This window comes from Anguilla rostrata, chromosome 10 (assembly GCF_018555375.3).
Source record: "Anguilla rostrata isolate EN2019 chromosome 10, ASM1855537v3, whole genome shotgun sequence".
Lineage (NCBI taxonomy): Eukaryota > Metazoa > Chordata > Actinopteri > Anguilliformes > Anguillidae > Anguilla > Anguilla rostrata.
This window is the reverse complement of record NC_057942.1, coordinates 27934768-27947932: the sequence shown is the minus strand read 5'-3', so window position 1 is coordinate 27947932 and position 13165 is coordinate 27934768.

Sequence of the window (13165 nt, the reverse complement as noted above, 5' to 3'; positions counted from 1 at the left end):
TTGGCTCATACAAAGCCTTTTGCCCATTTTCGCAACATTGACCCAGATATTTGCCAAATATCTTGCAAATGTCTACTTCAGGGAAAAACAATACTAAATTTAGAACATAACGTGTTCAGCCATTTATCATAGACTGGAGAACACTTTAACCAGATGTGAAATCTAAGTAATGGCAGCAACAATCTCCTGGATGGATTTATTGTGCTATAAAGTATCTCATGGGCAAAATTAAAATTGTGCTTCTGATTCCTTATTCTCTATTCTCTTCAAAACCTATCTATGCTACAGTAAAGTGGACTTCTGTTGTATTTGTTTATGGGAGCTAGTGGAACAAGCACACTACTCTGACTCTAAATCGTATAATTATGGACCAAAGATCATCTTTATCTGGACTGTAAGCAGACTTGATTAGCAGGTTATTATCCTGTGGTGAAATTGAGTGAGGGCTCTGCATGTCTTCACTGTCGCTTCTGGCTTTTCCATTGTCTGCCTGTGTGATAATCAGCTAGTTGACCCTGTTATAGCACAGTACTGTCTATTGACTGTGATAGGGCTCCTTGCAGAGATAACCCGCCGTGCTGGGAGAAAGTTGACCTCCGCTATATTGTTTACATCACCTGCCAAGCACAGTCCTGTTAGCATCACTGTTGTTTGTATGTCGACATAGCAACTTGCAGTGAATACCGGGATGCTTACAAAGAGACACAACAGGCAGTAAGTGTCCCTTACTGGGTGAAATAGTTTGAGGTAGATTTTGCTTCATACTTCCATACTTACAAGATAAAGGTCATTGTTATATACTGCATACAGTGCCATGCAAATTTATGAAAAATTAATTGCCCCCGTAGTTACTCAATCAACCAAGTAACCTAATTTTAATTGATAATTTGATTCATGTGATTGAACACAGCCAGGCTTGATTGCAGCCAGCCTTGTTGAATCCAAACCTTTTTATTGAGGTTTGGTCAGGCCTTTTCAGAACAAATTAAGTTCATCAACCAGAATTCTGTACGTCTGTAGTGCCCAACTTAGTGAAATAACATCGACATGACAATGGTTTGGAAAGCTTATATCTATATTTTGTCTATGATAATTAATATATGAATAAGCTAATTGAAAACAATAATTTGCATAATATGAGAAATAATATACAATTCTTAATCAGAAGAAATTATAATTATGTGACGGCTAAATATGACTGTACTACCACTTAATGCAATGACGTAGTGTTATAGGTTATTGACACACTACTTTATGTTCATTTCCTCAGTCTCATAAAATGAAGTTTTATGAAGGTGAAAGTCAGAGAATTTGCTCTTTTAGAACAAACACACACATAGCACAACAAAACACAACAGTAAACAGCATTGAACTGACCCAATCAGGTATTGCAAGTTTTATGCTATCCTATTGTTTGACGCCAGTGTTAAATAAAATGCATTTTAATGCTTCAGAGGCAAGTTCTTAATTCCATTAGGTGATGCATCTGCTCGTCAGCTGGTCCAAGGTCACAGCAGATGCATAGACTCCTGCAAGACTTCTTTATTGAAGTTGAGGTTTACGACGGGTTCCAGTCAAGATGACCTTGAATGTGCACAGATCTCCACTTGGGTTCTGCTGCAATAGGATTTATGGGAGAGTAGCAAGGTGGAAATCGCTGTTAAAGGAGTACCATGGTGGTTGAACGTGACACTTCCCAGTTGTCTTCAGGCAACAACAAAACAAATGTGCATAATTTTTTTTATTCTTCAGTCATTTCAATGTACTTTAAAACGTATTTTTCTAAGCCTAAATTTCCCACGATAAAAATTCACCCGAACCGTCTGGGCGTGGTAATGAGAACTGTCAGTTAGCTATGATTGACAGACCGTGCCCCGTTACCATAGCTACCCCCATGATACACGCTCTCTTTGGGAGACTGAATTTTCACAAGCTAGCTAGTTTAGTAGTATATCAAGTATCGATAGATAGCTAAGGACGTTGACTTATATCCAATTATAATTTTTTCTATCTAGCTAGCCAAGTTAAGATAAAAGCACAACTATAACGTCCTCATAAAAGCAAACTAGCAAGCTAACGTTATCGATAACATTGCCTTATGAAAGCAAACTTCCTAGCTAGCTAACGTTAGCTAGCTAGCTAAATGAATATAACCAGAAATAATCTAAAGGCACTCTAATTTAAGTGAACCTAACGTTAGTCAAATATTTGCATTGTCTGAACAGCAGGACGGTGTGTCCTGTCAGATTTCTTTACGGGGCGTGGAAATGGGAGTGGTTACTGTATTCGTGACGTAGCAAAATGACAACTTTCTCAACCGGTTGAAAATAGGACGATGAATTTAAAACGCATATTTCTCCAAAAATACAGAACGGACATATTTAATACTTTGCTCATTGTGTTTCTTCAATGCCTCTTGTGCAAATAGCACATAAAACCGGGAAAGTGTGAAAATCACCATGGTACTCCTTTAACCAACATCAAAAAACATCAACGCTCGTCTCAGATTTGCAAAAAAAACCTGGATTATTGCTAAACCTTTTGTTCAATGGACAGAGGCGTCAAAAGTGGAACTTTTTGGACGACACAGGTCCCATTATGTCTGGTGTAAAGCAAATACAGCATTTCACAGTAAGAACATCAACTTTGGGACCTGACTGACTTGCCATTATTGAAGGAACCATAAATTCTACTCTGTACCAGAAAATTCTTAAGGAGAATACCCATTCATCTGTCCATTAGCTGAAGCATAATTGGGTTATACAGCAAGACGATCCAAAACACAAAAGTCTACTTCTGAGTGGCCAAACAAAATTAAAATATAAAAATTAATAATTTTAAAAATATGCTTTAAGTTTATTCAGATTTCATTTTTCTAATATTACATTTTCTCTAAAGATCTGAAACCATTCAGTGTGGCAAATAAGAAATAATAAAGAAAATCAGGAAAGGGGCAAATTATTTGCACAGCACTGTATACATGTTTCACATAAACATATGCATCATAAGTATAGTTAACCCATCATGTAAAGATTTTTGCACAGATTGTCAGAAGTACACTGAGCTAACCCCTCAAGACTGATAGGATAGCTTGTTCATTGAGACAAAAAGGTATTTTATGTGACACTGTTTGTAAACGTGTTCTCAGAAATAAAGATTGATTAATTAATTGATTTATCCACCTGTATTGTCTCAGTGGGTCATCTGACAATAAAAAACAAAAAAACCAACTCTCTGGAAAATGATGACAGATCTGCAAAATTGTCCTTTGTAGTACAAATGATCTGTAGCCTAACAATGGATATGGAATTCTTTATTTTAAGTTAAGTGATGTAACAGAGGATCTATGTCAGTCAGCTCAAGCCTCCCTTCTGCATTATCTCTCAAAATGTTTTCACAAAGTAGAAGAACTTATAAAGTAAATTATAAAAATTTACTTATAAAGTAAATTCCCAACAGTAGCACAGAGGTACCTGACATTTTCTTCACATTCCCTGTTTGCTTAGGGATGCCTGTTTGTACTCAGGATTCAACAAGATTCATCATGTTCAATACTGGCTTTATGGGTCCTGGCATCTTCCATTCATGCCCATCTATGCTGTGACCTTGGACAATCCGGTCCCAATAACTCAGACACCAGAGTTGTCAGCTTGATGAACTAGAGGCTTAATAGAAAAGACATGAATCCATTGCTGTTAAAAGTAGTGAAAAGTCTCAACTCACCATCACCCTCCCCCTAAAAAAGCAGAAAGCAGAAACATGAGCACGTAATTGGAAATACAAAGAGAAAACATGATCAGGTCATTAGAGCTGTCAGGCAAGGTGAGAGGCTATTAGTGTGCACAGATCTTGTGACAGTCTTGAAAAGGATTTAGTGCTGGGCTACTAGAAGTCGTGATTAGGAGTGAGCTTGTTTGATGGGGGTGTGGGACCACCAACAAATTTAAAATGATGCAACCCTCCCCTTTGCCACCCCTTTCCCACCCAGAAAAGAAGGTTCTGAATCTGACGACACTGCTTCTTCAGTGATAGGGCTCAGCTGTTGCAGAAGGCAAACAACCTGTCAAGGATAAGATAAGACAAGCAGCTCCACAACTAATGCTTGTATATTCAGATCTTTTTTTGAGGCTTTTTAAAACAGAGTCAGTTTGTCAGGTCTGACATCCCTAGGAATGTCTTATAAAGGTGTCCCCTCAGCTACCCTATGAGAGGTCTTTAAACTTCTTTGAGGGATATGTCTATGTGCATGTGTGTGGGTGAGAGGGTGGGGTAGGTTGGGAGATGTGGGGTGTAGTAACACGTATATTATTACAGACTAACCAGATGGTCAACTCCCTATCTTAACATGGAAAATTCTGCCTTCCATGAATGTAGAATCATTGCAATTTGATGTGTGATCAAGTACAAACCAGTTTTAATGGATGTGCTGAAAAACTTGAATCTCCTTCAGGAAAGTGGATGCCGGCCAAGCCATCTATAATATCAGTGGTAGTGCTGCTTTGGCCTGCCTAAAGTGTTGATGATGAGGTTTTTACTTTCTTTTTTATCAGCTATTTCAATTTCTGTCAGTGGCTTCTCTGATCTGACTTCCTGTTCATACACAGGAAATGTTGGGTGCCAAAATAATAATAATAATAATAATAATAATAATAATAATAATAATAATAATAATAATAATAATAAATTTATAAAAGAATAAAAAATGTGACATCCTTTTCTGTATCATCTCCCCAAGGCTTTCTATCCCAATCACTAACTAAGGGATTATATTGTGTTTCTAAGGTGTTGGCTGCACATTTAGGAGGTGAATTTAAACTCTACTTTGTACTGCTGAATGATTATCTTCACCCCTTGTTAAAGTATTTCTTTCATGTGTAGTTATATATTTAAAGCTGAGGTGCTTCCATCCACAGAGCTGACACAGTTGCACAGTTTCTATTTTTAAAATATAGTTTCCTAGGGGTTTGAGGAGCATGACACTGACAGGGTTCAGAACTGGGATTTAAAAAGCACATTCATATGGATAATGTCACACACTTATGTGACATTCTGGTACAGCTGAATCAATGTTTTCCACATCCATCAGTTACATTTGAGTTGACTGAGTTTTTGTGGAGAAGTGACAGCATTCATCCTGCACAATTCAATATTCTGCACATGTACAGGCCATTATACCTACTGATATACTGGTGCTTGCTTAATCATTGCTTGATTAAGGGACTTTACATTGGTCTGTTCATTGTTTTGGTGAGAACTGCTCACTCTGGAGCTAGCTTGATTCAAGTTCAGTTTTTTTTTAGTAGTCCAGTGAAATGAGGACTTCATTTTATGATTTCCTCACTTGAGCTTTACATTGAGTAAACATCATTTAATTAGTTCAGCATTGTTCCAGAATCTTATTTTTTAGATGCAGAATGAACACAATGTAAAGAACAACAGCATCATTCCAGTGTCAATGTCCAATTCCAATGAGGTCAAGATATCCCTGCATTTTCATGTCAATCAATACGATGTGGCATACAGCATCACCTTTTTCTAGGTCAAATTTGACTATTTGAATCTTTGGTCCCAAATTTTCTAATTAAAATAAATATGTAAGTGCATGTTTCAAGCATGATTGCGTTTAGAGTGACAGTTTATGACATGGAAGAGACTGCAGACTTACTTGGGGTCAAAACTCCTGACCATGTAACTCAATTTATTCCAGATAGTTCAATGAAAAAATACTGCAGTCAAACATTTCATGATACCTCATGCCACTGTGGAGGGATTCATACTTTGCAATCTATGTCTGCTAAAAGAACTCAAATGATAGGTGACTTTTTTTTATTCTAGCAAAACAAGAAAAATATGCAAAACATAATGATCTTTCAAATCTCTAAATTCATCAATAACAACAGACAGCTGTCTTCAGCTTATTTGATCAGTTCTTTGATCTTGTTTTCATGCATATCAGCTGTTCAGTCTAAACAGGCTTTGCATAGCAGACTAGATTTGACAATTGCATCTTTGCTTACCATACTGTATGTTTAGCGTACAAAAAATACACACAATTTTAGGTGGCCCACTTTTTCAAGGGAAATATTTAACTGATCAATGCTTCTGTTGAATCATGAATTAAATCAATCAACCGTTCTGTTCTTTTTTGCAATGCTTTTTTGACTACCTTTTCTCATTGCATTATGGGAATTTAGAAAATGTTCTTATCCAGAGTGACTTACACAGCTTTTTACATTGTTTTATTTACATAGTATCCATTTATACAGTTGGATAAATATTTTAAATCTTTGTTGTGTGTGAAATGAAATAATAATATTAAGTTTGGCAGTGTATGAGAGGGATATTGTTTTACATTCTCATTGGTCTGGAGCTTGTGCTGACCAACTTCCTCTATACTTACGAAACCTCATAATGAATTCCTAATTGTCTAATTAGCCAGATGCCTGTGCTCCATTATATTCCCTACAGTGCACTTGAAGCATCACGGCAGAAATTCAGCGTTATACCCCAGAGGGTAACATGCTCAATGATTTAATCCAGGATTTAGTCATTTAAGATTAACATTTTTTTTTAACCATCATTGGACTGATTGGTGGGTAGAAAATCAGGATCCAATAATCATGGTGTTCTAAATTATCCTTTGGTTATTCACTTTGAAAATTGATATAAATAATCCCAATAAAGAAATAAAGATGATTCTGATAATGCCAGGTTGACACTGGTGCAGAATCAAACAGAGAGCAGTGACCAGACCAGAACATACAGAGGTGAGATAATGTGAAGGAGCTTTTCTAATTCCTGTAGCCTGATCCCAGAAGCCTCTCAGCTGCAATTTTACTGATGAAATCAAGTTATATGCTGGCTTATTCTGGAAAGACTAGGCAGACATATATCCAGCACATGGGCAGTCCAAGAACTGCCTTTCCCCTCCAGAACGGTGCTTCGTGGCACCTGCATTTAGGGGGATCAATACCCCGCCAGTTCGACTGACTCCTCCCATGGGACGCGTGCGTATTGATTGAGGGTTGTTGTTAATAGAGATGCTTTTCTGACAAATTCTCTTTTTTTTGCATTCTGTTTCCTGCTCCTCTCACTTCAATGTTTCAAAGTACACTGAACAGAAAAGTACTTCTGTACTAATAGAAATATGTTGTTTCTGAATAAACTCTTCAGAAGCCATTGTCACTTTTGAAGACAATTCATATATTGTGTGTGTATTGTAAAGTACATCTGATGAAAAACAGGTTTTCAACATACAAAAATGCCAAGTTACTCACACATACAAAGCACTGTCTATTCATTCAAACTGGCATAATCTAGGCCTGCCATTAAAAGTATTGATATCAAAATTGTGCAAAGTTACCGTACAAGAAACAATATTGGTTGTCTTACCTCACACAAATTAAACAAGCAGTATTCCAAAGCAATGCAACTCAATGTTTCCTCAATTGTTTAGAGTAACTTGGAACCGCGGTCTGTCAATCGTTGAAAAAGGGAAACACTCTACCCAGTGCGCCACGAGGGAAATAGATGTTGCAAACCTTTGCTGTTTTAAACATGTGCACTTGTATATATGTCCATTTTGTGTCTGTATCTGCTTTTATTGGCTGATGTGCCTAAATGTCTAATGGGGAGACATATTCTTTGAGCGCTGGGAGCATTTGAAAAAAAGAAGAAGAAGGAAAAAACATGAAATCTCCAAAGTTTGGGGCTTTATTGTGTGGACATGAGAAGTTGTTTGTGCATTCTGTCTGTTGAAATTGTGTCTTTCCAACTGATCCCCATCACCTTGGGAACAACTGGAAAGCTAACTGCGAGCCAGGCCTAATCACCCGACCTCACTAATGTTCTTCTGGCTGAAAGGAAGAAAATCCCTGCAGCAATATCTGAATATCTCAATATCTTAGAATCAATTAGCTTTACTCAAAATTTTGTCAGTCCCACACATTGCAGTCATACCTTAGACCTGGTCTTAAGTTTTAGTGTTGATGTTAGTAAAGTTATATTTCACCCACATAATCCTATTCTGTTTGACCATTTTCTTGTAACCCTGCAAGATGTACACAGGCTGTACTATCTCTATTACCACTGCTACAAACTTTATTGATGCACTACTGGAATACATTGATTTATACAGACTTTCTTTTGCAGTACAATATTGGGAAGTAGCGAAAAGATATCTGCCTCCACTCTAGTCAGAAATATTTTTTGTATTTTTACAGCTTTATTTTTTGTCAACCAATGGTCAGCTGCAGAAAGAGTTTCCTCACTGAACCTGCTCTGCACATTTCATATGCGACACTCATTCATTGCCCTAAACAATGCCAATAAAACTATGTTGTTGAACTGGAAGACCAATAAATAAATAAATTATCATCTTTTCACATGTACAGTGCATTCTGTAAGTATTCAGATAGTGACACAATTTGGCTCTGTAATTCATCACATCAGATGTGAAATGAAACAATGAAAATGGTTAAGTGCAGGCTGTCAGCTTTAATTTTTGTGTATTTACATTCATTAACGTATTTGTATTTACATTCTTAACGACTACTTGTATTTTTATTTATTTTTATTTTTCCATAGATTGCGTTGTTGCCGTTCTTGTTGTTAGTGTTAATCAGTTTAACCATCAGGGTCCAAGTTGAACTATGCGGTTGTTCCCTGTACTTGGACCGTACTTCTCTAGGGTTTCGTCATACTTGTTCTGGTTATGGTTATACACTTTGTTGTCGTCGCTCTGGATAGAGCGTCTGTCAAATGCCTGTAAGTAATGTAATGTAATATCAGGTGAACTATGTAGGAATTGCAGCCTTTTTTATACGTAGTCCCTCCATTTTGGGATTCCAAATTTAAGTGGTTAATTGGCTGCTCAGCTCTTTCTTCGCCAGCTATGTGTTGTTGCATCATTAGTTCATTCACAAGAAAGTTAAGAAGTTCTGCAGTTAATTCTAGGGGTATAATTTGGAGTGTGTTGCTGTTGTCTCTCAACATGAAGACCAAAGAAGTGTCAATGCCAGTGAAGCAGGCCATCATGGGGTGGAAAAATCTGAATAAATCAATCAGAGACAGCCAAATCATTTATCATGTCAAAATCAACTGTTTGGTACATTGTTAAGGACCAATAATAGACTGTAAAGCTCCGCAATAGCAGACAACCTGGTAGACCATGGAAGACCATTGTAGTGGATGATGAAAGAATGCCTTCAATTGTGAAGTAAAATATATTGAAAACAGTGTCCATGGTGTAGGTCGGCATAGATGTGTAAAAGGCTAAAACAAAGAGAAGACTACACTCTCATAACCTCAGGGGGTTCACTGCAAGATGCAAATACTGGTAAGCCTCAAGAACAGAATGGCCAGGTTAGTTTGCAAGACAGTACATTAAAAAACTGCAGAGATCTGTAAAGCACCTCCCCCCCCCCCCCCCCCCAACTCATCTTTAAGAGATGGTGGAGGTAGCGATATGTCTTAGACTCGCTGGCTCGCTTGTCTTTATTCATGATGGGACTGGTGGATGAATTCTGAAGTGTAAAGAAACATCTTATCTGCTCAGATCCAACCAAATATCTCAAATCTTAATGGATACTGCTTCCCCTTGTCCCCTTGAAGCAGGACAATGACAAAAAAAACAAGGCTGACAGTTTGTGCTTTAAAATGATTCATTGTTTCATTTCAAATCCAATGTGCTAGAGTATAGAGTCTAAACTGCAAAAATTATGTCACTGTCCAAATACTTATGGACTGCACTGTATGAATTTGACTTTTCTTGAGATCAAGCCCAGATGAGATCAAGTTATCTGACTATGCCTTATATTGTACATTGTCATGTCTTGCACTGTCCTCTCCATCTGCAGCCAACAGGTCTATCACAGACATCAGGACCTTTAAATAACCTGATGTAGCAATTACAAAATTATGCCTTATCAATATCAAACTGTGATCAACAAAGACAGGCATTAAACTGAAAGGAATCACTTTCCATACTATAAAAAAGACCTCTACCATTATTATTATGTGTCTTTTTTTCTCTTATGCATGTTTGAATGCATCACTGTGTTATCCTTTTTCTACCCTAATTTAAGACTTGCTGCTAGTAATAAACTTAATGGTATAAAGAAAGACTACAATAAAATCAAACAGTTCACCGGGAGCAGGTCACTTGAAATTAGATGCATTTTCAGAAAGCTAATGTCAATCTACAAAATAAATGTAGTCTATTTAAACATAAGTAAAGTAGTAATCTGTTACAATTCCCGTGAAAGGAAGCAGTTTATTTGTTAAATTGGTATGTTGTCACAGAAACAGAGTTCCACAAAACTGTCAAACCCTATAAGTACATATCCTTGAGGTTCTACTCTCTCAGCATCCATCAAACAGTCTTGTGTAATAGCTTGCTTTCCCCATATGTCCAACATGTGCATTGCATGCATAAAAACACCTAAATGCACCAGCATTAGAGTTAAAAGGTGGCCTGGGTCAGTTAAAATGATTTAATTAAAAGTCATATTTCAAGGAACAAAGGTTTTTGAGTATGCATGGCATTCCTGCATGTCTACTAGTTTTAACAATGGCACAAGTGCACCAATGAGACGTTATCAAGCAACTCAGTCCTGCTATTTGCCAACAGTAGAAGGTTTATCTTTGGCAACCACAAGAAATGTAGACCTGTGTCCACCACTAACAGTTTTTTGTTGTTTGTTTGTGTGCTAGTCAAATTATATTATGTTTATTGCCCTCTCAAGTGGAAATGGTTTACATGATTTATATGAATGTAATTCAGTTTTAAATTCCAGCACAGACTAATCACAGCTAATTGATTATTGCTGTCTGTCTGTTGCTAAACGAGTGTTATTATCCTTCAGGAGGCATCCCGTGCAATTTGAACTCTTTTTATTCACAGTACAACCTTTTCTTCTGTGCTAGATCGACAAAAAAGAAAAGATTCTGGGTTATGGAAATCTGGCTTGAGACTTGCACACTTTTATCAAGTTTTATCTGAAGTCTTGGACAGAAAGGTGGAATAAACAGGCCAAAACTATCAGTCGGCATATGGAATCTACAGCGCAATGTATTTTTTCCAGGCAAACAACATTAGCTTAACAAGCTATGCTGATGAAAATAGATGCAATCTCAATATAATATTATGCCATGGTTGACTTCAATATTAAAATGAAGACAAGTTAAAATGGCATATACGTTCAAATAAATATGTGAATGTCACCACATTTGGTCTTCACCAATATATTGTAAATAGTTTATACCTCTTATCATTAGAGCATGCAATCGAAACATTCCTGGAATTGTTTTAATGGACAAGGCCACTCTTATGTAAGCCAATCCCAAAAGGGTTCAGTATCTAGTTACTGTTAACACCAACATTTACAGTTCTTCTGTGGCCTTTGCCTCCTTCCCCTCTTTGTCACCATTATTTTGCTTACTCCAGAACTAGCCAGGTGCACACTGAAGATCTAAATATGTATGTTATCTGCAAAAATAATAGCTAAGACTGATGTTCTCAGAATGTTTATGCTTTACCTGATCAACAAACGATGAACATTTGCAGGTAATACAAGTCTAATAGCAGTAGCCTACCAATCATATAAAAAAATTCAATTGAATTGAGGAAAATCATAATTTCATTACAACAAAAACACTTTTTATCTTATAAACATAAATTGCAAGATTGGCCAAACAAATTTGAGATATAACTATTTTATTTGCAGCTAAGGCTTCTTTTTTTAGTTTTTGAAAATTTGGTTTCATTGTTCTCCATGTTTCATCACGCAGAAACAATATAGAGGTATTTTTGTAGCAAAAGTCACAAATATGTAAATGGATTCACAAATCTGTAAACGATTTCACAAATATGTAAACAGTTTCCCAAATATGTAAATGGTTTCACAAATATGTAAAATGCAAGTTGCAAATATGTAGACTGGAGTAGCAAATGTAGAATTGTTTTTTTCAAATATGTAAAACGCAAGTTGCAGTTGTGCTAATGGGCTAATGCTAACTCTTTGGTGGGGACATTCTTTCGACCAATCAGCCAAACGTATTTAGGATGACGTTTTACTGCCGTTCACTGGAGTACGCTACGTTTGCTTTTTAGTAGTTTGCCCCCACCATTTGTTTTCAATAGCATGACTGAAACCTGTTGAAACTTCTTCCACTGTCAGGCAGCAGCCTACCCTCTTCAGCCATGGCACTCTTTCTTGCTATAGAGTGAGCATAACGTACTCTCCATACAGATATTGGGAAGAATTTTTTCACGCAGAGTAGTCAAGGTGTGGAATAGCCTGCCAGGTCACGCAGTAGAGGCAGAAACTCTATTTTCAAGACTAGGCTTGTTAGATATTATCTAGTCTGTGGTAATCAGAGCATTAGGTACAATTTAGTCAGGAAACTAGTGAGCACCGTTGGGCTGAATGGCCTGTTCTTGTCATTATGTTATGTTATGTTACCACTGTATCCCAAATATGCTCGTCTGATTGGTTCGAAGAACGTTCCAACCAAAGTGTTAGCAAATATCTCTTTAGCATGACTATGACTTGCATTTTACATATTTGTGAACTCATCCTACATATTTGCGGCTCACGTTTTACATATTTGTGAATCCATTTACATATTTGTGAAATAATATTTATATTTGTGACTTTTGCTACAAAAATACCTCCTTACAGCGACCCCATCTGGTCAATTGGGCACACAAAGTCAGACTGAAAGCTGTATATGAAGTGCCGTATTCCAACTCTTAGTGGAAGCTTGACTGGTGGACTGTGGAGAGAAAAGAATCTGTGACTTGACATCATGTTTTGGAAGAGTGTGTGCTTGTCTGTGCACTCTCAAATTGACAGAGAGAGGTGCAACAATGAGCATGAACACACAAAATCTACGCATTTCAGATTGGCAGAAAATAGGGATAAAATTGCTTTAATTAAAAAATTAATCAACTTATTGATAAACCATTGTCGTGCACTTAATGTAGTATAGGAATGTGATATATACAAATAAAAGTCATATAAGACCATATTTGACATAGTTTAAAACATGCAAAGTTTTGAAATGCCTCTTCAATGTCTTTTACATAATTTCCTTTCTGTCGGTTCAACCTGGAAGTCACATAAAAAGCAATACAATAACCTGCCTCTCACAAAAAAGTGTT